This window comes from Macaca fascicularis, chromosome 13, assembly GCF_037993035.2.
Source record: "Macaca fascicularis isolate 582-1 chromosome 13, T2T-MFA8v1.1".
Lineage (NCBI taxonomy): Eukaryota > Metazoa > Chordata > Mammalia > Primates > Cercopithecidae > Macaca > Macaca fascicularis.
The window spans coordinates 53,631,341-53,657,781 of record NC_088387.1 but is presented as its reverse complement, the minus strand read 5'-3'; positions in this window follow the sequence as shown (position 1 = coordinate 53,657,781).

Here is a 26,441-nt window from a genome sequence, read left to right as displayed (position 1 = left end):
TTTCATCCTGTGTATGGGAGAAAATACAACATATGGATGACAACTAAAAAGCTCATATCCTTAATATATAGGTATCCTAGTTAATTAAGAACTATTTTTTCTTATTATTAATCTATGACTTCTATGCTGAAAATTGCATGTATATATATTCAATGACTAGACTTGAAGGCAAAATAGTAAATTAATGAAAACTTTTGCTTATGGAACATGGGTTAATTCTTACTTGACATTGCCTACTTTATCTACTATTGAATAATTAATCTGATTCATCAAAAACTTCATTTTTACCTTAAAAATAAGCAAAACTAATTTATCAATCATTTTTTCAATGAAGGGTCAAATGAAGTATGCAAATACTACATTAAGGCCACATAATGAGCTACCCATACAACTGACAAATGACGTCTTCAGAGATTTTTTTAAAAACAATTGAAGATAATATGGTCTGAAAATGTCATATGATATAGGGTCAACTGCATGTGTTATTTTGTTATAATTTGTATCAATAACACACATAAACCACAAATGCATTGGTTATAAAATGTTTATATGTCATATACATTGCTTTACAGCGTTTCTCTGTCCAAGCACATACACCATTCTAAAAATTATGCAAAATTTTTTTGGGAGGCTGAGGCGAGTGGATCATGAGGTCAGGAGATCGAGACCATCCTGCCTAACATGGTGAAAACCCATCTCTACTAAAAATACAAAAAATTAGCCAGGCATGGTGGCAGGCACCTGTAGCCCCAGCTACTCGGGAGACTGAGGCAGGAGAATGGCATGAACCCGGGAGGCGGAGCTTGCAGTGAGCCAAGATCACGCCACTGCACTCCAGCCTGGGTGACAGAGCGAGACTCCATCTGAAAATGAAGAAAAAATTATGCAAAATTTTATATTATGTTGTTCTTTCTCTCCATGGTACCCTAAGTAAAGCAATTGACAGAAAATAAAACCAGCCACTCATTTGTACCTAAAGTTAACTGCAATGTTGTTCCTCTATATCTGTGTTCTATGAATGTAATAGAAGGATTTGCTTCAACAAAAGTAATATCATAACTAGATATAGTTACAAGTCTGATTTAAATTCTAAGTAGTTAATTCCTTCTGTTTTCCTGGTAGAACAGATTCTTCCTTGTGCAATATTCTAAATTAGAAATATCTTTTATAAGAAAGAATTGACTGCTTATATCAGTTCTCTTTGTAATAATTAAACTTGTCATATACATTTGTTTTTTATTTTAGGGCAAACTTGCTGGAACCAAACTCAAAATATTCACTAGCATATTATCTACAATGCTGTTCTTCCAGGAAAATAAGAGTAATCAAAAAGGTATATTTTGAAGAAATGTAGTTGTAGAAATAAATACATACGATGTAATTTCTGCATATATGATATTGTAAATTGTTAAGGTATAGTAAATGAGCCATGCCTCCTTGTTCAAAATTATATCACAAAAATTAATCAGTGTGCTTTAAAAAATAGTCTACTCTTTTGAAAAGAATTTATAACTTTGTATAAGATACATACAATTTATAATATTGTAAGTAGAACTTATTTTTGCATAAATGGCAAATTGCACTAGTGCTAAAATTCTCAAGGTCAGAGCTGAAAATTGCACTGTAAATGCATTTTGTGCATTTTATCAGAATGAGGAAGTTGGTTGCATTTCTAAGAAAATATTTAAAAGTGTGTATTTTTGAATAAAAATGAAATGTTTGGTAAATGAGTGTTTTTTTTCAGTGAATGCTACATGTTCTTTGATTTTTAAAGAGCATGTTCATTTCCTCACAAAATCAAAAAGTTCTGTTAACCACTCAAGTGACAAATCTGAAGGAAGAGAGGCATTAACATGTAAACAAATTACCTATATTTAAAAAAAGTAGAGTTTCAGGGCCCATTCCACTTTAGGCACAAATTTTGTCAATGGTGATTTTGCTTAGTTTCAATTTGTTTTTCCCATTATATATTAAAATTGTTGCTCATTTTAGTTCCAAGACATCACTATAGTCATTAGTTACCCTGCCTAAGAAGAAAAGATTCTTACTTTTATTATAAATCAGTGTCTTTACGATTAGCAGGGCCCTGTGTCTTTTCCCATTGTCAGCATCTGTATAAGGGTGGTTTGCCAAGAAAAAAAAAGACTTTTCAAAAAACAATGGGGAATAGTGAAGTGTGAAGAATGAAGAAGCAATAGAGCCTCCAGCATAACGATTACAATCAGGTCCTTCCAGAAACTCATGCTGGAGCTGTATGCTTTCTGGCCATCATCCCTCCTTTCTTGCCTACACTAATCTCAAATTCTGAGCTTTGAAATCCCCACCCTACACCTGTTTCCAACCCAGTCTTCTATCCTTGCTTCTTTTTATGAGATCCTATAAAGCACTGAAATTAGCAATTATAGTGGATCTACCCAAGAGCCAGAGGATGGTTTTATTTGCAGAAAGCAGGTAACAGAAAGCACTTTAAAATTGATTGTGCTGTCTACAATGTTGTGTAAACATTTGGTATGACTGAACAGAACCTCCCCTGTTAGGTAATTGGATAAATTACAAAGTAAGAGTACTGCCCACTGTGATATTTTGTAATCTGCTTTTCGTTTAAAAAACTGATGTTATAGAAAAAAGACCTTTCTTCTAACTTAGAAACATTAGACCCTATGGTCCTTCTTTAAATGTGATTACATTTCCTATTTTTAATCTTTTTTTTTTTTTTTTTTTTGGCGACAGGGTCTCACTCTGTCACCCTGGCTGGAGTGCAATGGTACAATCTCGGCTCACTGCAACCTCCACCTCCCAGGTTCAAGTGATTCTCGTGCCTCAGCCTCCCCAGTAGGTGAGATTACAGGTGCGTGCCACCACACCTGGCTAATTTATGTAATTTTAGTAGAGACATGGTTTTACCATGTTGGCCAGAATGGTCTTGAACTTCTGATCTCAAGTGATCTGCCTGCCTCAGCCTCCCAAAGTGCTGAGATTACAGGTATGAGCCACCACACCCAGCTTATTTTTATCTAAGTTACACAGCAACACAAGAAACTCTTCTTAATGGTATATCATAAAGAGAGATTGCATAAAATGAAACACTGCATAATGGTATTCATTTTAAATTAAATCTAAAAATGTAAATATCCAAGGTCTAATTAGTAATGGATATTCTTAGTGTACAATAAAACTGCATTAATCTGGACACCAAAGATGTTGAATCATTTGCCTTTAGCAGATGCTTTGAGAAAAAGATTAGTCTTTGGAGACCTAAACAAAAAGATCCTGGTGTTCAAAGGATGTGTTTAAGAATAAGGATTTATGAAGTTGAGGTCATGAGAGGAGTCTCAGAAGACTCAAATCAAGGAGTGGTAGAGATGGGCATGTTCTTATAATAGAGTAACTTAGGCGTTGGCTAAAAAAGATCTACAGGATGTTTAGACAGTGATGGGTAGGCAGGTTAGACACTATGAACACTGAGTTTAAGAACTTTGAACCACAACAGCATACTCCAGGACCCAATATTGGTGGAGAAGCATTGAGAGATCTGAGCCTGGCTGGTTAGCGTGGAACGAAGAATCACAGGTATGGCTGGAAGAGCGTGGGAATGAGTATTCATAGTTTATAAAGACACAATTTTAAGCACTTTGAAGCCTCTACCATGTACTATTTTTAAGTCTTCTCAGTTGACTGAGTCTAAGAAGAGTGGAGATTAAGTGCTGGGGCTGGAAGTTTAACCTAGATCTGTGTGGCTCCAAAACCCAACCTTTTCACCACTATGTTATACTGCCACTTGGTGCATAACTATGGGGCGGCGGGGGGCGGGGGGTGCGGGTGTGCATACACACGCATTATACATTTCATTATATATTTCATTTTCTTTTTAAAATAAAATAGGATCATGCTGTTTTGTAACTGTTTCTCTCATCAAATCTTGTGTTCACGTAACGCATTAAGTTTTGGAGAGCTCTGGTAACAGTGGTTCAAGGTACCTGAACCTAAGCCTAAGAACCATGTGTAAATAAAAGCCAATTCCCTCCGTAAAGAACAGTACCAGAAGGTCATACTAAAGCTACTTGGGCAATTTGTCTGTCATCCAATAAGCCCAGAAGTTGCCTTGAGAAAAGAAATAATGGTCCAATTTCTTTGACTTTGTCAAAACAGTCAAATCATGGAGACATTTTAAGACATTCATGACCACAAATTCACCAATATTTTCTCATTTAGAACATTTTGGGCTATTATGTAGAAATGGCAGAAATACAATCTTCTCTATTGTTTCCAAACAAGTTTCTGCTCATTAGATGATATTATGCAATAGTAAATTTTTTAAGAATTACAATATTGCTTATACAATAAATAAATAAGTGTATTTCCAAGATATATGGGAAGCAGATATGTGGAGTAAGAAAATGATCTTTTAAACTGTCGTTTTTTGTTTAAACCACAATCTTGCTTTGGTTCCATTGCTTGAACATGTAATCCTGCCAAATACTGTTTTGTTATTTCAAAGTTGTTGGTTGTATATATGAAATACGACATTGAAATAAAAATCTGAGAAGTAATTAAAATGAAAATCTGAGAATAAGGTAGTGAAATGAAAATCTGAGCAGAAAAAGGTTTTAAAAATCCATTTTTATTACTCATATCTCCAGTTTCACAAGTTTAACTGTTACTCTTTTAATAAAATCCATAAAGCCCATTATAGAGATCAAAAGAGGCAATAAGCAGCTTATAAATGAAACAGCCTAAAAAAGGAAACATATTATAAGAAAACATAGAATAGGGAGAGGTTTTGTTTTGTTTTGTTTTGTTTTGTTTTATGGCCTTTATACAGACTTCTCTTATCTGGAAAGGCTACTAGAGCATTTGGGATGTGGGTGAGGTCATGTTATAGGTTAAAGCCTTTATTTTTAAAGGAATGATTTACTTACTATTTGTTATTAATAAGGTCATTATTGAATAAAGCCAGAGATCTCAGTGATTTTTGAAATGTGAAAACATTTCATTACTTTCTATTGAACATTATCATTTGTATTTCACACTTTCCAATACAGAAAGCTAAAAGAAATACCTTCTTCCTCAAAACTACATTATCCTTAACTGGTAACTATTCAAAAAGTCCATTTTAATTTTTTTGAAAGTCTTTCTTTAAAAGCTAGATGATAATAAGTTGTACTATGGTGATACATTGGTTTTAGACACAAATTTCATTTAAAACTTAGATTTCATATTTGGAACTTTTTATCAGGTTGATTCTGTACTTGAGATGCTATCCACATTTTGAAGTTGTTCTTAATTTATAATGGTAAGGGAACTTTTTAAATCGAGGTAAACAATTTGTTCCTAAATAAAAACAGACTAAACTTGATTATCAAAATCTTAGCATGGCAAGCTTTCATTTATTTACAATAACAATATAAATAATTATCCTTAAATGTGACATAATTTTTTAAAAAAACAACATACATGTGACGTCCTAGCCAGATCAATCAGACAAGAGAAAAAATAAAAGGCATCCAAATTTTAAAAGAGGAAGTCAAATTATTTGCTAGCAATATGATCTTATACCTAGAAAACTTTAAAGACTCCTCCAAAGACTCCTAGATTTAATAAGTGATTTAGTAACATTTCAAGATACAAGATCAGTGTTTACAAATCAGTTGCTTTTTTTTTTTTTTTTTTGAGACCAAGTCTCGCTCTGTCACCCCAGCTGGAGTGCAGTGGTGAGATCTCGGCTCACTGCAAGCTCCGCCTCCCAGGTTCATGCCATTCTCCTGCCTCAGCTGGGACTACAGGTGCCCGCCACCACGCCCGGCTAATTTTTTGTATTTTTAGTAGAGATGGGTTTTCACCGTGTTAGCCAAGATGGTCTCGATCTCCTGACGTCATGATCTGCCCACCTCGGCCTCCCGAAGTGCTGGGATTACAGGCGTGAGCCACCGCGCCCGGCCCAGTTGCATTTTTATACACCAATAACAACCGAGCTAAGAACCAAATCAAGAAGTCAATTCCATTTAGGATAGCTACAAAAAACAAAACAAAACAAAAAACCCCGCACAAGATTCCTAGGAATGTATTTAACCAAGAAGGTGAAAGATCTCCACGAGGAAAATTATAAAACATTGATGAAAGAAATTGTAAATGACACAAATAAATGGAAACATCCCATGCTCATGGATTGGAAGAATCAATATTGTTAAAATGGCCATATTTTCTAAAGCAGGGCAATCTACAGATTCAATGCAATTCCTATCAAAATACCAACTTCATTGTTTCACAAAATTAGAAAAAAACAATTCTAATATTAATATTAACCAAAAAAGATCCCAAATAGCCAAAGTAATCCTGAGCACAAAGAACAAAGCTGGAGCCATCACATTAATGGACTTCAAATTATATTACATGGCAAGAGTAACCAAAACAGGATGGTACTAGTTTAAAAATAGACACATAGATCAATGCAACAGTATAGAGAATTTGGAAATAAAGCCACTTACCTACAGCCAACTGGTCTTTGACAGGATTGGCAAAAGCATACATTGGGGAAGGGACATGCTATGCAATAAATGGTGCTGGGAAAATGTGGACTGCCATATGTAGAAGAATGAAAGTGGAACCCTATCTCTCACCATATATAAAAATTAAGATGGATTAAATATTTAAATATAAGACCTGAAAATATAAAAATACTAGAGGTAAACCTAACCAAAAACTTTTCCCAACATTGGCCTTGGCAAAGAATTCATGACTAAGACCTCAAAAGCAATTGCTACAAAACCAAAAATAGACAAATGGGACTTGATTAAACTAAAAACTTTTGCACTGCAAAATAAGTAACAGAGTGAACAGGCATCCTGAACAATGGTAGAAAATATTTGCAAACCATGCACCAGACAAGGGACTAATATCCAGAATCTACAAGGAACTCAGACAACTCAACAACAACAAAAACCAAGTAACCTCATTAAAAAGTGGGCAAAAGACATAAGCAGACATTTTTCAAAAAGAGACATATAAATGGTCAGCATCACTAATCATCAGAGAAATGCAAATTAAAATCACAATGAGATATTATCTTACATCAGTCAGAATGGCTATTTTAAAAAAACAGATGTTGGCAAGAAAAGGGAACACTTATACACTGTTGGTGGGAATGTAAATTAGTATAATCTCTATGAAAAACAGTGTGGAGATTTCTCAGAAAACTAAAAATAAAACTACCATTTGATCCAGCAATCCCACTACTGGGTATATACCCAAATGAAAGGAAATCATTATATCAAAAAGATACCTGCACTTGTAGGTATCTATGGCACTATTCACAATTGCAAAGATATAGAATCAACCTAAGTTTCCATCAGTGGATGATTGGATAAAGAAAATGTGGTGTATATCTATACCATATATACTTAGCCATAAAAAAGAATGAAATCATGTCTTTTGCAGCAACATGGATGGAACTGGAGGCCATTATCTTAAATGAAATAACTCTGAGAGTCAAATACCACATATTCTCATTTGTGAGAGCTAAAAACTATGTACACATTGACATAGAGTTTAGAAGAACAGACACTGGAGATGGGAGGACAGGAGGGTTGGGAAGAAAGTGAGGGATGAGAAATTACTTAATGGGTACAACATACACTATTTGGATGATGGTTACACTAAAATCCCAGACTTCATTACTATGTAATTTATCTATGTATCAAAACTACACTTGTATCCCCAAATTTATACGAATAAAAAAATGGGCCTCTGAATTTGGGACACCAGACTTTGATATCCTAAGAATATATCTCTATTTTGATTTGTATAGTTCAAAATTATCAAGTGTATATATTTTAAGTCGCTTACAGTTTTCAAAAGAAACACTTTGTGCTTGTGGTGTTGTGGCTTCTATATATGGATTGAGTAGAACATCATATAGATGTCCTTCTCACAGTAACACAGTTGGAGGATGGCAGGCCTGTAATTAAGGAGGAGTGATGTTTAAAACTGAATTCAATGCAGTTAGCTTTTGTCATCATCCTAAAATGTATCAAACATCAGTTAATATATGATGTTTACTTGAAGGACAAATCCCTCAGAAATGCTCACAGAGGCTGAGTGAGGATCAGTCCTAAACATCATTAAATCCTGTTTTGGTATTTTAACAATCATTCTTTGAATCTGATTTCTCCTCTTTGGCTTTTTCAAATGTGTTTGAATTAAGATCACTCATTGGTTTATCAGACTTGTAAGATGAGAAAGGGGGTCCTGAGGTGGGTGCAGTGGTGCAGATGTGTAGTCTCAGTTAACTGTGAGGCTAAGGCAGGAAGAATGCTTGAGCCCAGGAGTTCAAGGCTGCAGTGCGCCATGATGGTACATGTGAATAGCCACTGCACTTGAACATGGGCAACAGAATGAGATCTGGTCTCTTAAAAATAAGAGAGTTCTTACGAAAGGAAGTAATCAATGCATTCTTAAAATCAGATAATGTATTTTATTAATACAGAGGTTGGTGAATCAAATTCAGGTCTTTAAGTTTTCTGTATTTTGCTCTGCATTTTCTTAGTCCTTTCAGGGGAACAAACTAAAACTTTGCCCCAATTTCTCCACCATGTGGATAGAGCAATCACAGCACATTTTGGGGTCCCAGTCCGTTGGTAGGATATAATTTTTTTTTTTTTTTTTTTTTTTGAGACGGAGTCTCGCTCTGTCGCCCAGGCTGGAGTACAGTGGCGCGATCTCGGCTCACTGCAAGCTCCGCCTCCCAGGTTCACGCCATTCTTCTGCCTTGGCCTCCCGATTAGCTGGGACCACAGGCGTCCACCACCACGCCAGGCTAATTTTTTTTTGTTTGTTTTTAGTAGAGACGGGGTTTCACTGTGTTAGCCAGGATGGTCTCAATCTCCTGACCTCATGATCTGCCCGCCTTGACCTTCCAAAGTGCTGGGATTACAGACGTGAGCTGACCAAATATAAATATTGTTAATGTGAACTTGAATTAAAAATGGCTTTTTAAAGTGAGCAAAAAGTCCAGTGAAGTGGCTCATGCCTATAATCCCAGTGACTCTAGAGGCTGAGGCTGGAGGATCTCTTGAGCCCAGAAGTTTGAGGCTGCAGTGAGCCACGATTGTGCCACTGCACTTTAGCCTGGGCGACAGAGCCAGACCTCCACTCTAACAAAAAATTTTTCTTTTGTTTTTGAGACAGAGTCTCACTCTGTTGCCCAGGCTAGAGTGCGGTGGCATGATCTTGGCTCACTGCAACCTCCGCTTCCCAGGCTCAAGTGATTCTCATGCCTTAGCCTCCCAAGTAGTTGGGATTACAGTGCGTGTCACCATGCCCAGCTAATTTTTGTATTTTTTTGTACAGACAGGGTTTCACCATGTGTTTCACCATGTTGCCCAGACTGGTCTCGAACTCCTGACCTCAGACGATCGGCCCACCTCAGCCTCCCAAAGTCCTGGGATTACAGGCATGAGCCACCATGCCCAACCCAAAAAAATTTTCTAAAAATCACAGTTCCTCTCTGGGATGCGTTTTTCTCATCTCTAAACTGAGAAACTTGGAAGAGATGAAGGCTAAGCTTCATCCCTTCCACTTCTAAAGGTCTATGCTTCTATTTTTTCCAACAGACCTTTTGAAACCTAGCAGGGCAAAACCAGGCAAGGTCCAATTGCAGCCTCTAAGAGGAACACAGAAGAGCCTCTTAATTTCTTGGGCTCAGCAACCGCAACCATTTTATTTCAGGATATTATTTTAGTCTTCTGGCTACAGAACTGAATTTCCAACCTGAATCACATGGATCAATGTCAGAGTGAATTAGGCATTCTTATTCAAAATGGACATGTGAACATATATTTTAAAAATAAATCTAAATAATATACCAATATAAAAAAGTTCCCAAAACAATTTTTTTTTTTTTTTTTTTTTTTTTTGAGATGGAGTCTCGCTCTGTCACCAGGCTGGAGTGTAGTGACACAATCTCGGCTCACTGCAACCTCCGCCTCCCAGGTTCAAGTGATTCTCCTGCCTCAGCTTCCTGAGTAGCTGGGACTACAGGCACATGCCACCATGCCCAGCTAATTTTTGTATTTTTTAGTAGAGATGGGGTTTCACCATATTGGCCAGGATGGTCTCGATCTCTTGACCTTGTGATCCACCCACCTTGGCCTCCCAAAGTGCTGGGATTTCAGGCGTGAGCCACCGCACCCGGCCACAAAGTGATTTTTAAAAGGGAAGACAGGTAAATGGATCATCATGTGTGCCTGTAATCACCATTTACCTGGAAGGCTGAGACAGGAGAATCATTTGAGCCCAGGAGTTCAAGGCCGCAGTGAGCTATGATTGTGCGACTGCACTGCAGCCTGGGTGACAAAGCAAGACCTGGTCTCTAAAAAAAATTTAAAAATAAAATTTTGTAAAAAGGATCATCGGATATCTCTGAATCACAAATTGCTTTTATTCCTGGGAATAAGACAAAACCACCAAACCTCCAAACATCCAAAGACAGCATTCAAAGATGCCTTTTGCAATTTCAAAAGATCCTTATTTCTGCCATGATGCAGCTAATAGAATATGTACAGGGGCTCTTTCTTTCTTTCTTTCCTTCTTTCTTTCTTTCTTTTTCTTTCTTTTTCTTTCTTTCTTTCTTTCTTTCTTTCTTTCTTTTTCTTTGAAGGAGAAAGGTCACTTGTAGATTAGACTTTAATGTTTCAAGAGATTCCTTGGCATAGAAATTATTTTCAATGCCCAGAATGATGGAGGAATAGAAGATAAATGGGAGGGAAAATGGTTTGGATATATTTAGAAATAAAGATCTTCTAAAATAGCAAACACAAAAGGAGAACTAGTGGTAATTTTTATGTAATTGTTGAAGATGTTTAAAGGCTTTGTTGTCTTTCTTCACTTATGACCAAATTATTTTCTAAGTTGTTAAAACTCAAAATACTTAATTTTTCCTATATGTCCTTTACATGCATTAAATTATTATGTAATAATTTTATTGAAGATTCAATCAGCAACACAGTAACAGTAAATGCATGGTACAAGACCTCATATTATAAATCATACTTAATGTATGGTATCAAAAATAAATTCACAACCTAACAACCAATCTGAAATCTAACTTCTCGTTGGAGGAATGAGATGTATTTTAATGATAGGTAATTGATTAGGTTTAATAACGAATTTAGAAAGCTTCCAGTTTGCCAGCAGTCTAAGTTATAACTAGGGCATACCAGCAAAAGGTAGCACTGGAATTAACACACAGACTCAAATGTTAGTTCACCCACATTCTGCCTACTATCCCTTCTCCTCCTGAACTACACCCCCATGTGTCTTTTGCATACAGAGCTCTCTTTGAAGCCAGCAAGTGTTTCATGCGTGGGAAATCAGGGGAATCAAAGCTACCTTATACAAAAGCATATGGTTAGGAGGGCAGGGGATGCTGAAAAACACTGCATACATACTTACAGTCTCCCTATGGGGAGCTCCTCTGACTATGAGACCCTCAAGTTTTGCATTTCTTATGCCTACGGTGTTTAAATTGGTGGCCTCAATTTTATAACACCAGGGTTTGTTTTCACATTTAGTTCCCTGGGATTTTTTTAAACTGACTTTGACAAAAAGGAAAAAAAGGAAAAGAGAGTGCAAAATAGGAAAAGAAGGCAGGGAGTGGAGAAAGAATAAATCATTATGCAGCTCTCAGCCCCCACAGGGAAACAGCAGTACAAACCCACAGATCCAGAATTGTCAAGCAATGGGGCTGTTTGTTTACAAGTCACAGAATCCGTTACGTAACTAGGGAAGTTGAAGAAACCTGGTGATTGTGTGACAGACCGATTCTTTTGAAACAGTCAAGAGACTTCATCTCTGAAATAGATTCATGCAGATGTTGTTTTCTTATTTTTAGTTGCTCTATAAATTTAGTTTTTGAGTTTTCCATGTAGATAATGACCCCTTATTCTTTATTATTTTTATTAGATACATTAAAACACTTTCTTACCATGGGAGTTTCTAAAGTATCAGCATGCATTTTTAAGGGAAATTGGAATAGCTTTTTATCTTCTGACGTATTATGTTGGTAAAAAAGTAATTGCGGTTTTTGCCATTGAAAGTAAGGGCAAAACCACAATTACTTTTGTACCAACCTAATAGAACTCCTGTCTGATTTAGCAGGAAAAATGTATTACATGACCAATAGATCAGTTCTAGATTCTGTCCACCCTTCACCCCATTACTTCTTCTTTAAAAAAAAATTCTTTTTACTTTTATTCTCAAAGGAGGTGATCTTCTTTTTTTAATTGATGGTTTTTTGTTTGTTTGTTTGTTTGTTTAAGTTCTGGGACCATAAAGTGTTTATAAGATGCAGACCTTTAAAAATATTTCCACGTAAGCCAGGAACAGTCGCTCGCCCTTGTAATCCCAACAATTTGGGAGGCTGAGGCAGGAGGATCGCTTGAGGCCAGGAATTTGAGACCAGCCTGGGCAACATAGCAAGACCTCATCTTTAAAAATATAAAATGTATTTCCATGTAAATACATTTTTTTTAGATCTGAGACAGTGTAAAAATTTCAACTCTAAAGAAAAAAATTAGAAAATCAAATGCTTTAAATAAATCATCATATTGGGTTATAGTAAATTTAATAAATAAGTTATTCTCAATAAATGTCTTAGATAAGAAAGTTTTTATGATCTCTTTTGTTGATATCTGCATTTATATTTAATACACTTTAAAAATGTGATTTTTTTCCTGAAAACTTATAGCCACATTTCAGTGCTATATTAGTAAAAACGCGAATCGACTCTGAAAGATTATAATTAATCAACTTCTGATAGCAAATTAAACTAAAACTATTGAGGTTGCAAAGTCAGTAACTTTATGAGACATTGTTTTTCCTCATTCAGCTAACTCATTCTTCAGTGGGGTCAGTTTGGTGTCATATGTTACTCCATGGGGAAAAATCCCAAGGGGATTGATGGAGAAGGAAAAATCCTAAGGGGATTAATGGAGAAGAATTATGTTTTTCACCAGGCAGAAAAAAGCCCTGAATTCGGTCCCTCAGGAATCTTCTCAGGGTGTTTTCTGCTAATGGTACCAGAGCCCTATGGCCCTATGGTGCCAGAACTCTATCAGTTCCAGGAGGGAACTGTGCCACTGAGACTCAATACCCAGAAGGCTGCTCAGCTCTTGTTCCTGCTACAATAGACACTGAGAATACGGATTAAAGCCTCTTTAGTCTTTTGAGGTATGTGAGGAATGGCTATTTTGTTTTTGTTTAATTAGGGTCTTGGTATAGAGCAGGACAGTTAGTCGCCTATGTCCTTCTGTCCAATTTAAAGGTAGGGCTGAGTTGATTCACTGTCTAGAGATTAGTAGTGCAATGAACTACAATTAAACAATAATAATAATAATAACCTTTGCTCAAGGAGAATGTTTCAATAACTTAGATGTTCCCAGGCCAGCAGCATCATAAAGCCTCTGCAGTTGGGCGTCTGATATTTACTATCTTAGAACAGTGGTATGAATTAGCCAAGGTCTCTCCATTTATTTAGTTGTCGGTGAATGCTAAATAGAAATAAATGAGTCAAAATTAAAGGAAAAGATAGATATCAACTTAGCATAAACCTCTCTGAATTACTATTCAAATTCTTGGGTCCTTCTGGACTTTAAGACCACGTTTTTTCTATAATAGGCAAGAAAGATGATTTATGCAGTTTATTTAGAGGTAAACTTTATGGAAAAAATGTTATACATCCATACAATATGTGGGTTATAATCATTGTTTTAAGAGACAATGATAGCATACAGAGGTGCCTACAAAGTTTTTATTTAAAGAGCCAGGGTCTCTGTCACCCAGGCCAGAGTGCAGTGACGTGATCCTGGCTCACTGCAACCTTGAACTCCTGGGCTCAATCAATTCTCCCTCCTCAGCCTCCCAAGTAGCTGGGACTACATGCACATGCCAGCATGACCAATACATTGTTTTTTATTTTTTTCAAGATAGGGTCTCACTGTGTTTCCCAGGTTAAATTTTAAACATTATCTTTGTCTTTTTTGCCTGCTGCCCAAAGTCATACGAAAATGTATCATTATTATTTAAAATGAAATCATAGTTGTAATAATACTTTACTAATAATATTTTAATTTCAGTACGGAGCTTAAACTTTCAAAGCACTCTTAGCTACGCAGGCTAATTTATTCATGATTAGAGTTCTTTAGCACACGTAGTCCATTCCTCTGAGATATGAAATGGCAATGATATGTACTCATCTTATTACAAAGCGAAGATGGGATAGATTTTAGATATTTCAAAAAATAAGTACTTTTTTTCTGTTTGTACAGTAGTCCCCCCTCCCATCCGTGGTTTCACTTTTCACAGTTTCGGTTGCCCAACATACAATGCAATAACATATTTTGAGAGAGAGACCACATTAATGTTTATTACAGTATATGGTTATAATTGTTCTATTTTGTTATTTTTATTGTTAACTTCTTACTATGCCTAGTTTATAAATTAAACTTCATCAAAAAGTTATGCATGTATAGGAGAAAACAGTATATATAGGGTTCTGTACTATTTGCCATTTCAGGCACCTAGTGGGGGTCTCGGAATATATCCCCTATGGATAAGGGGGAACCACATACTTCAATACAAAGTTGAAAAGGCTCTGACCATATAGTATTCATGTTAATTTGGTATTTAAAAAACCACTAAACCTGAGTGAACTAATTCTCAAAAAAAAAAGGATATGTGTAGCTTTTGTTTCTTCAATAAAAATATATGGAAGTATCTTTTAAGAGTGATTTTAAACTACTTGTCTTTTAAGATAACTTTTAACTGATGATTTGGGTGCACTCATAAGCTCTCTGGGGATAAAACTAAGGTTCCATTAGAATATCTTGATTTAGGTCAGGGACAGTGGCTCTTGCCTGTAATCCCAGCACTTTGGGAGGCCGAGGCAGGAGGATCGCTTGAGCCCAGAAGTTCGAGACCAGTCTGGGAAACATGGTGCGATTTCTCCTCTTAAAAAAAAAAAAAAAAAAAAAAAAAACTTGGTTTAATTAAAGAGAAGAAACTCCTTTCTGTACAGGGCAGCTTTAAGTGTAACTTCTTGGTGGTATCTGAGGTGGCAGAGAAAGAATGGTGTCTGGGGTTTGATTATCTGCACTGTGATTTAAGTTCACTGAACCTTGGTTTCCTCATCTATAAAACGAGAATGTTGTCTTGAAAAGCAGGTGCTTAGTACTATTATTGTAGGCAAAGGAGTTCAACTAAATGACTTCTTGGGTTTCTTTTAAATGCCAGAATTAAATAGTTGTAAAATAGATGAACCAATTTCCCTTCAATCGTGAGTAGTTTAAAATGCCACCAAAGATGGCAGAATGAGCCATTAAAATGGCTTTTATAAAACTTTCTTCCTTCTGTTTTTATCAACTGTAAATTAAAGCTATTCTATTCATAGTCTAAAGCTGAGGAAATAAGCTTTTGTAACCTACTAATATTTTCACCCCCGGGAAAATAATTGTTCTTAGAAAGGCTAAAATGGGCCGGGCACCATGGCTCTCGCCTGTAATCCTAGCACTTTGGGAGGCAGAGGCAGGTGGATCATCTGAGGTCAGGAGTTTGAGACCAGCCTGGCCATCATGGTGAAACCCCATCTCTACTAAAAATACAAAAATTAGCCAGGAATGGTGATGGGTGCCTGTAATCTCAGCCACTTGGGAGGCTGAGTCAGGAGCATTGCTTGGACCCAGGAGGCGGAGGCTGCAGTGAGCTGAGATCATGGCATTGCACTCCAGCCTGGGCAACAAGAGGGAAATTCCATCTCAAAAATAAAAAGAAAGAAAAGCTAAAATATTCCTATGCTTAATCCTACTGTTGGAAGCATAAAGATTTGTTATATTTCTTGCATGGTTTTAAAAACCAAGGACTGTTTTCAAAACTTAAAGCAATGATTAGGTGCCACATAAATGTCAACTTATATATCACCTGAGAACTTTAATGGAGCACATAATAAATACTAATTAATTTAACCAACACCCCTGTGGTAAACACATTATTACCCCTCCTCCCCTTTGAACAGGCAGGGAGACTAAGATTCCATGAGACCAAGTAACTCACCCTGGGGGTGTGTGGAAGAAGTTGCTGAGCCAGAAAAAGGAATGGAATCTGAGCCCTGAGTATTTACAGTTTTTAAGAAGAGTCTTATTCCTCATGGATGAAAACATTTCTGCTTCCCTTTACATGTATATATTTGTGAGGATAGAGTAGATTATGTATACTACTGAGACACCACCACCCTTCCCAAATGTTAGCTCTTTGTTTCCAGGATGTGCAATGACAAATAATTTGTTGGTAATGCTAACACTTCAATTAGTTAGATCTACACTTAGTAAGCTTCAAATTGTTCCTATGGATGGATTAGAAAATGGAATTTAATAAGAACAATGAAGACTGAAAGCAACAAGGAAAATAAACAGATTTTTCCATTAAGCAGATAGGTACTTTTTTTATATTTTATGTTTTGAGACAGGGTCTCACTCTGTCACCCAGCCTGGAGTGCAGTGGCAGAGTCAGGATTCCCTGCAGCCTTGATCTCCTAGGCTTGAGTGATGCTCCCACCTCAGCCTCCTAGGAAGCTGGGACTACAGGGTGTGCCACAATGCCATGTTAATTTTTTGTATTTTTAGTAGAGATGAGGTTTTGCAATGTTGCCCAGGCCGGTCTCGAACTCCTGGACTCAAGTGATTCACTTGCCTTGGCTTCCCAAAGTGTTGGGATTACAGGTGTGAGCCACCATGCCTGGCCATGCAGTAATTGATTTGCTTTTTTATTGTGATTTTACTTTTATAATTTTTCCCAGTAATTGTTACTGGTAAGATAGTCTAGGAATTATTTTGTGATCTCCTGTCCTACCTCCTCAGTTTATAGAGGGCACGCAATAAGGACTTACTGGCTGAAACATAATACTCCTCCCAGTCATAGATTCATCAGTGACTAAAATGGAATGTTGTATAATGAATAATACAATGTTTGAGCAATTTACTCATTCTAGCATTCAGTTAATATTGTGCATTTACTCATTTAATCAGGTAATTTGTGATTAGAAGAATCCAAGAAATAAACCAGAACTAGCCATGTTGATTTCAATTCGGTTAACTTTGACAAACACCCAGTGCAATTCTTTTTTTTTTTTTTTTGAGACGGAGTCTTGCTCTGTAGCCGGGGCTGGAGTGCAGTGGCCGGATCTCAGCTCACTGCAAGCTCCGCCTCCCGGGTTTAGGCCATTCTCCTGCCTCAGCCTCCGGAGTAGCTGGGACTACAGGCGCCCGCCACCTCGCCCGGCTAGTTTTTTGTATTTTTAGTAGAGACGGGGTTTCACGGTGTTAGCCAGGATGGTCTCGATCTCCTGACCTCGTGATCCGCCCGTCTCGGCCTCCCAAAGTGCTGGGATTACAGGCTTGAGCCACCGCGCCCGGCCTGGTGCAATTCTTTAGAAACTAAAATTTTGATAATGGACTATGACTTATGATTTTTAAAAAACGAAAAGAGATTGAATGTGTCAAGAGCCAGCATAACATATATTTGCCCAAATTTTATTTCCCAGAGCATCACTTTTCCTAGGCAAGAATAAATGCTAGAGGCTGCCTGACTGCCACTATTGGGTAGCATAAAGAAACAGAATTCACCATCATTGGGTAGTTTTTTTTTTCCATACTACCCTGCAATACTGGTTTATTTAGCATATGTATAAGTTCCTTTCTGTCATACTTTTGGAGTTTCGATGTATAAAATAACACCTTGAAATTGTTAGCTATAACACAGAAAAATAAAATTGAATTTGGTCAACATCAAGGTACTGCAGTGCACTTCTGAAAATAAGCCTTGCAAATGTTTTCCCACTAGAATATTTATGGATATAGCAATTTAGGTAGTCATTCACTAGAGGAGTTTATGACATGCCAGTAGCTGAAAGATGAGAATAAACCCTACAGTTTCCAGTTGCAACTAAAGAAAGATGTAAAAACAAAAACAAAAAACCCAAACACATGCACTTTTTTTAAGGACCTTTTTTCCTTTTCTTTTCTTTTTTAGATTGGTACTAGGTTTAAAAGGTTTACACATTTGTAAAACTGTCTGTATGACTATTTCTGAAAGACCACATTCCTTCCTGTTTAAAGTTAAATAACTTCTGAAATTTTAATTTTAGTTTCTCAAACAAGATAAAACCAGTTGAACTGCTTTATATTATTTCCTGAGTCAGAAATTGAGGCCAACAGTATTGAAAAGGTAACCATGAGTTGACTTTTTGTGTTTTGTAGGTTAATAGTAGCAAAGAAAAGGGCAAGTTGTTTATGTCCTTAAAAATAATTTCAGAAGAAATTAAAGAGTTTTCATCTCACTATTAATCACATTATTTCTCACTCCTTTGTCAGAGGAAGAATTTATAAATGTCAGTAAAGTCCTTTTTATGCAGAAATTATTGAATTTAAATACATGCTAATTGCTGCTACTGATAGCTCTATCTGCAACAGGATTAAAGCTGTTACAATATATTTTAAGAGTCTTGGCAGATGAGTGTTCTTATAATCATCACATTTTAGAGACCTTTCTAAATCACGAGTTACATGAAATAAAGAACCTAAAACAAATTAGGCAAGATCGTTTCATTTGTACGTATTATGTGCCAGGTATTTTTTTTAAAGTAAAAAAAAAAAAAAAAAAAAAAAGATTGTTTCAGTGGGCTTCCCTTTCCCTCTGGGGCCTATTAAATACTATACAAACAAGTCTGCCTCTTACTTTGGCTTATTTGGCGTTGGTACACACCTCTTAGGCAAGTGGGGCCAGCTCTCTAGAACTGGCAGTCTCGTCTTGAACAGTTTGTTATTCATATTTCAGTCCTCTTTTTTTCACACCTGTTTTTCATTTCAGGATATTAGAGTATCTGATGTTGATCAAATCAATGGAAAATAGACTGGGATACAAGCATTTCAGACTAGCACATTAGGACTGGGTTTATCTCACTTACTGGCACAAGCTGTATGATATCTGAGTGGGAAAATATTTGTTTAGAAATGTCTTTTCACCTCTCTGTCAGGGTTACAATGGCTTGCCAGGCCAAGCATTGAGCAGAGAAGAAAGGCATCCATTTTGAGAAGCCACATATTTTATATGACATATGCAGAAGCAACGTGCATTGGCATTTCATCATTTAGAATTTTATCCAAGTGCCAACATTTATCCTAACCTGGAAGGGAAGAGTGCCAAAGTAAAAAAATGTGTTTAGTTTGGCCTCATGAAATTCATGCTTAGGCAAATCTTAGGGGCAAACAGGGTATACGTTCATGCGTAACACCTATTACTGTTAATAGGAGTTACCACATAGGTCCAAAAGAAAACATAGCCTTTAGAATTGAACTTAGACCTTGGGGATCAAAAGATCTCCCCAGCTAATAGCTGACGGGAATTGTGCAGTCTCAAATTTGCTCCCTGCTAACCTGACATCATTGAATTTGGAGAAGCAGAGCCAGGTTTGTTCAGGGGTAGCAGAGACAGAGAAAGTGAAAAAAAAAATTGTTTTGAAAATAAAAGTGATTATAAATCAGGCTTTTAAATTAAGTCACAGAAATCCCTACCTAATTATATCATGAAAACAAGTTCCAGCTCATAGTTCTTAGAAAAGAGAAGGTTGTGACAGATTTATTCTTGTTTACTACTTTCAACCCCAAGCACTCTTGATTAATTTTTCTCAAAACAATAAAATTAGACTCAGCTAATAAAATAATATGTCAATTTGGAGATCAATTTACTTTTAATTTTCAGGGATTCATGGTAAGGGAAATCAGATGGTCAAAAAAATCTGACCTACAGAACAACACAAATTTTGATTTATATCCCATCACTAACCTTCTCGACCCCAGATGTGAACAAGGGGCCAGCCAGTTACTGAAGCAACAGAGTGTTGAGAAACTGCTGTGGGCGGAACATTACGTGAGGTGCTGAAGGGAGACAGATGTAATAGAAAAGTATAGTTCTTGTATTCAAAGAAATGTATAATTAAGGCTGAATGTCAGTACAAAGCCTATGGATAGGTTTACATTTACTTTTTTGCTTTGACCTTGCCTCTCTCCTTTGAAAATGATAGTAAACTAGGGGATAAGGGGGGGAAAGTAAGGTCCTCAGTAGTCCATTAATTGGGGATATGCAAAGATCTCTGAACAATTAGAGCCCTTAACTGTCTTCAGAATAGGATAGGAATTAAGAAGACAAGGTTTGAAAATAGATAAACCTGAACCTGTCACTTGAAACTTTGCAAGCCCCTGTTTTCACAATTGTGAAATGGTAGCAATAATTTTCAGGGAGGCTGAAGAAATTGAGTAAGAGAAAATGTATGAAGAATTTAGAACAGGGCTTGTCAAATAGCAACAGTTCAAGTAAACAGTAGTCTTCATGGCCAGGTGCAGTGGCTCACACTTGTAATCCCAGCACTTTGGGAGGCTGAGGCAGGCAGATCATGAGTTTGAAACCAGCCTGGCCATCATGGTGAAAACACATCTCTACTTAAAAATGCAAAAATTACTTGGGTGTGGTGGTGGGAGCCTGTAATCCCAGCTGCTTAGGAGGCTGAAGCATGAGAATCTCTTGAACCCAGGAGGTGGAGGTTGCAGTGAGCTGAGATGGCACCACTGCACTCCAGCCTGGGCAACAGTGCAAGACTCTGTCTCAAAAGACAACAAAAAAAAGTAGTCTTCATTATTATTAATGACGGATAGTGGCTAACATCCATTCAATAGCTAATATCCTATGCATGGAGTGTTCCTGACTTTCTTCTCTAGTATTTATTGGTGGCTCAATTGACCACTCAGGGAGTGTCAAATACAACTGTATAACCTTGGTCAATTTCTTCTTGGGTTCCATCCAAAGACTGACTCTGCAAACTGCCCCTGCTGGAGGTGTCGGGGTTTGGGGGTGGGGTGATGTAAGGGGGTGAAGAGTCATGCTGTACTCAGTGAGGATTACAACCAGGAGCATGTCTTAGCCAAGTCAGAGCCACTGCAGGCACCTCTTGGCTTTGCACCTATTAAGACTGAGTAGTGTTGTGTATGCCAGGCTGGCCCCATGGGTATCCTTAGTAGATCATGTGAGTGTTTTCACTGTGTCCCTTCTAGACTATGCAAACTCCAGTAATGGGAATCTCGTTTTGGAATGAAGTGTTGTTTTCATACAAAGGAAAATACAGTAGCTAGTTCAGACTGTTCCGTGATATAAGAGGCAATAAGCCCTGCTTAAAAGGAAAAAAGCCTCCAGAAGTGAAATCACAAATGCTGCATTATGATGGGTTGCAATAAACATGGGTGTGTGTAGAAAGAGGATGTGGCAACACTTTTGTCTCCTGCCATGTCAACTGAGGTGATGGGAAACATGACAGCCTAAAAGAATTAAGGGTAAGTGGTTGGAAAGAAAAGCCAGTCTTGGAGTTAGGGAGAGCAGGTGAATAGTGCCATCACAGAGTTTCATTATTTTTGTGCATGTGATTAAGATTTGACTTGGGAATATCATTAAAGTGGAGAGCTTGAGAAATGTCTAGATATATGTGAACCAAACTGTGTGCAGCTTAGATTGATGCAGAAAGAACACTTTTTTATACTTGTAAATGTTTTGATACAAATTAAATGTAGAAAATACTACATCTTATATCTAAGAAGGAAGAAAAATAATCTGTGGACTTTGACCCCTAAGCTCTGAAGACACATGCTAATAATAATTGGCAAAGGTATTTGTTTTACTCTATAAAGTTAAGAAGTTAAACCCATATGCAGTTGTCTAAAATTCGATGGATATGCAAGCGTCATGGATGAACACAGGAAGTGTAAAAGCTGTTCAATCTGTCCTGCCACTAGTACCACCTAGTGGTAGCCAAGAAGATGTGTAAGCATCTTTTTAAAAATTGCTTTAAAAAATTGTAAAAGCAATGCATCAATAAAACTCATTGTTTAAAACAATTGAAACATACACAATACTTCAGAGTAAATTGTCAGGGGTCTTTCAATTCCAGTCTCTCCCAACCCCACTCGTCTTCCTTGTTAATAGTAATCTTGCCTTTCCTATGCATTTCCTCAAATTTCAGCCTCTCTCTCCCCTATCCTCTCTCTCTCTATGTGCTTAACACTTTTAAAATACACATGTAATCATTTAATCACATATTTTATGGGGTGATGTTTTTCACTTAACAAATATCTTTAAACTTATTCTCTAGCACAGTAGAAACTATTGCTAATGGGCCCAGACACTAGGAGTTGCTCATAAGCTCGAGTATCAGGTCTGCTTTCAGATTCTGAGCTGGAAGAGTTATGTGGCTATTGAAAATGCCTTCCCTGGATGAGGTCCTTGACTCAGATTAGCCTTTATCGGACATGGTCAGCTTCCCACCTCCTCCTTCCCTCCTGTAGTCTCATCGTCTGTTACTCCACCTCAGAGACCCCAGCTGCCATCATCCTCATTTAGCTTCCCCGCCCCTCACCACTGCAGAAGACTGTTCTCATCTCCTGCCTCCAAACTGCCTCCAGGAAGATTGCTTCATAACTCAAATATCATTCTATCATTTTACATTTTAAAACTTCCTCTGGTTCCCACTTTCTGTAGAACTAAAACTGCTCAGCATGTGTAGAAGGCTCCTCATAGCCTCGCCCCAACCCATGCCTCTCTCTTCCCTAGGCTCCAGCCACACAGAGTTCCTTCTTCCAGAGTGGATCATATATTTTCACATGCCAATACCCTGCAGTACCTTCTCTATGCCTGAAAGCAGCTCAAATATCATCTATGAAGCTGCCTCCAATTCCCACAGGCTCCTCCTCTATGTTTTGATGTATTTTGTATTTTTCCTAGTATAGCACTTGCCTCATTTTATTGTAATTATTTGGCTATAAGCAACTTGATTACTTATCACACTCCTATTGCTATCTCCTGCCTCCAGGGGACCTGGCACATGAATGTTTATTGAATGAATAAATGAACTTTAATAAGGAGTACAGTGAGTCAACCCTAGGGTAGTGTTTTCCAAAATTTAATATGATAAGAATCTCCTAAAGTGCTTATTAAAATGCAGATGCTTTGGATTTACTCTCAGAGTTTGCTCAATTTAACAGGTCTAAAAAGTAGAGTTTAGGAATCTACATTTTAACAAGCATCCCCAATAATTCTGATGGCCTATGGGAAGCCCTTTCTTAGAATGCAAAGCAAATAATTGGGGTGGGGGGGAAGAAAGAACATTTGTTCCTCATGATGGCAGACATTGAAGAATGTGCTTATTCTTCACATTCACATGTAAGAGAGATCCCTCGGGGTCGTTGTTCCAGGCACTCCTGAGAATAAATAGATGCCAGAATAAGTTTGAGAAAACCACAGTTGGCTGGGAGCAGTGACTCATGCCTGTAGTCCCAGCACTTTGGGAGGCCAAAGCAGGCGGATCTCTTGAGGTCAGGAGTTCCAGACCAGTCTGACCAACATGGTGAAGCCCCATCTCTACTAAAAATACAAAAATTAGCCGGCTGTGGTAGTGGTGCACCTGTAGGCGCAGCTACTTGGGAGGCTGAGGCGGGAAAATCACTTGAAGCTGGGAGGCAGAGGTTGCAGTGAGCCGAGATTGTGCCACTGTACTCCAGCCTGAGTGACAGAGCGAGACTCTGTCTCAAAAAAAAAAAAAAAAAGAAAACCACAGTGAAGCGAATTCCGTGAAGACTATAAAGAAGCATCAAGCTCTGTGTAGAGGGCTAGATTGTTTCTTTGTAAGGACAATTGTCATCAACTCCCATATGTTTGTTTTGTTAAAATAGCCACTATTTAGCCAGGCCCAAGCTGTTTTCACTAATACATTGCATTTGTGTCAAGCTTCTCTTTGGATATTCTCCAAGCGTTTTAGCAGCTTTAAGCCTGTCTTCCCTTGTTCCCTGAGGGAGGAACAAGCACAAGTTCACGCCAACTCATTAGAGACGCATTGCTCAAGAGCAGCTCCTGGGGCACCAGATGCAGGCAGGAGCGAGGGAGTGGGATCCCTTCCAGCCCCCTCCCCTCTGCGCTGTCTCATTTTCCCCACCCACCGTCCCAAATGCTCCTTATTGTCTTCAGCAGGTGGCTTCCACCCCTGCCTTCAAGTCTGCTCAGACAATCTCCCTCCCAAGATAGATAAGCTCCAAAAAGATTCACAGGTTCTAGACAATGCAGAACTGCCAAGGACCACACTGGGCAAAGCAATACCTTCATACAATCAACCTTAAGGCGTTTTCCAGAGACAATGGTAAACGTGGATTAGGCTGTTGATCAGAAGGCAGAATGTTCATGACCAGCCTGGGCAACATGGTGAAACCCATCTCTACAAAAAAATACAAAAATTAGCTGGACGTGGTGGTGGCCACCTGTGGTCCTAACTACTTGGGAGGCTGAGGTGAGAGGATCACTTGAGACTGGGAGGTCAAGACTGCAGTGAGCCAACATCGCACCACTACACTCCAGCCTGGGCTGTTACAGAGCAAGACCCCTGTCTAAAAAAAAAAAAAAAGAAAAGAAAAGAAAAGAAAGGCAGAACCTTTAGGCAGCAGATGTCCACCAGATGCATGTGTGCGTGTGTGTGTGTGCACGTATGTGTACAGCCATGAGTTTTAATACATGTATAGATTCATTCAACCACTGCTGCTATCAGGATACAGAACAGTTCCATCGCCCCAAAAAGCTCCCTCCTGCTACCCTTTTGAGTGTATCCAAGCTTCATTTTAAGGCTTTAATCTTATAAAAATCTCCAGGGAAAGGTTAAATGCTATAGAAAAGTTAAAGGTAGTCTGTGTTCAATTATTTGAAGAAACTTGTCATTCAGGGTTAGATTATTTCTGTAGGGTGAGGACAAATTCCCATGACCTATATAGGTACTTAGGTTGTCTTTCCAGGCAAGTTTGGTTAGCTATCCCATCCTACCCCGTCAAGCAGGAGCTATCTAGTCCAGGATAAACTCCCTTAGTGGAAGCCTGATTATTTAAAATTATGTTACCATACCCATTATTTTTAGACTGATTAATAGGAATCCAACATCATTAGCTTGTAGCCATGAAAACTCTGAAAATAGACTCTCAGCATGGTCATATGAATTGCATTTTAAAGTGTAACCTTCTAGATTTGGAGGGAAATTAAGGACCTTACACACACACACTCATATACACATCATATAGATCTACTTCACACCAAACACAAGCCTAAAAAATAAACTGTGAAAAGATCAAGATTCCAACTGGGTTTTGAGTTAGAAAAAAACATTAGTATTTTTAAATATTTTTTTTTTGTCAAAGAAGGTGACTATCTGATAAAGGTAAAGGAAAAATCAGCTGTTTCATTTTTGGGAAATTCACAATGCTCCTTAGTTTAGTGGGCTTGTTGAACTTTTCTGAACATTCAAAAAATATTTTTGTCAAATAATTTTGACATTTCAAATTCTGCTTCAAGCATGGAGGGAGGTTGCCGCTAACACTATTGTTACCTCTTGGGCCATCGTCCCCCTTAGGATAGTCATTTCAGTGGAAGGAAATACCCTTGGCTATCAGAGGCCAAGAGTCTGTAAACTTCTAGAGGAGGGTAAGTGTGTTGGAGTCATACTGATTTGGATTTTCATTCTGTCTCCTCTATTCACACTAGCTATGTGACCTTGGGCAGGTAGCCTAACCTCTCTGAGCTTAATAGCCTCATTTTAAAAAATGTAAATCATATGTAATTTTCAGGGTGGTTTTGAAAATCAAATGAGATCATATATATACAAAATGTCTGCCATACAAAAGATAGTCAATGGATGCTAATTTTGTCTTTGCTTTCCCCATTTAATTCATCTCTCTACCTCCAAATACAGCCTCATCAAAACTAGGTCAGTCACAATTTATCTTATTTTTTAAGACCGTGGAAGGAAAAAAAGATGGTTTAATCCTTCTCCTAATCTACCTTGTGACTTCTGACTTTCCCTGGTAGGAAATGATTTCTTAGAACCAACGTCAAACTATTACTTTTTTCTTTTTGGAGAAGTTTTGCTTTACTGTCTTCAGTAGAAAAGAAGAGTAGGTGGTCTGGATTCCCCAGATGCGGATCAGGAAAGGCAAGGTTATGCTGCACTAATGAGCAACCCCAGAATTTTAGTGATGGTTTGTCGAATAGTTTCTTGTTCATCTCTCCACCCCAAAAAAGCAGAGTGATACAACATAAAGGACAGATAAGGGATAGAGCAAATACAGCAAAATGTTAACTGTGAAATCCAGGTGATAGGTATGGGAATGTGTGTTATGCAAGTCTTTCAACTTTTCTATACATTTCAACATTTTTCACAATAAAATATTGGGAGAAAAGTTTATTTCTCACTTATGCTATGGGTCCAACAAAAGTTGGCTAGGGTTCTATGCCATATCTTCTTACTCCAGGACATAAGATGATCAATC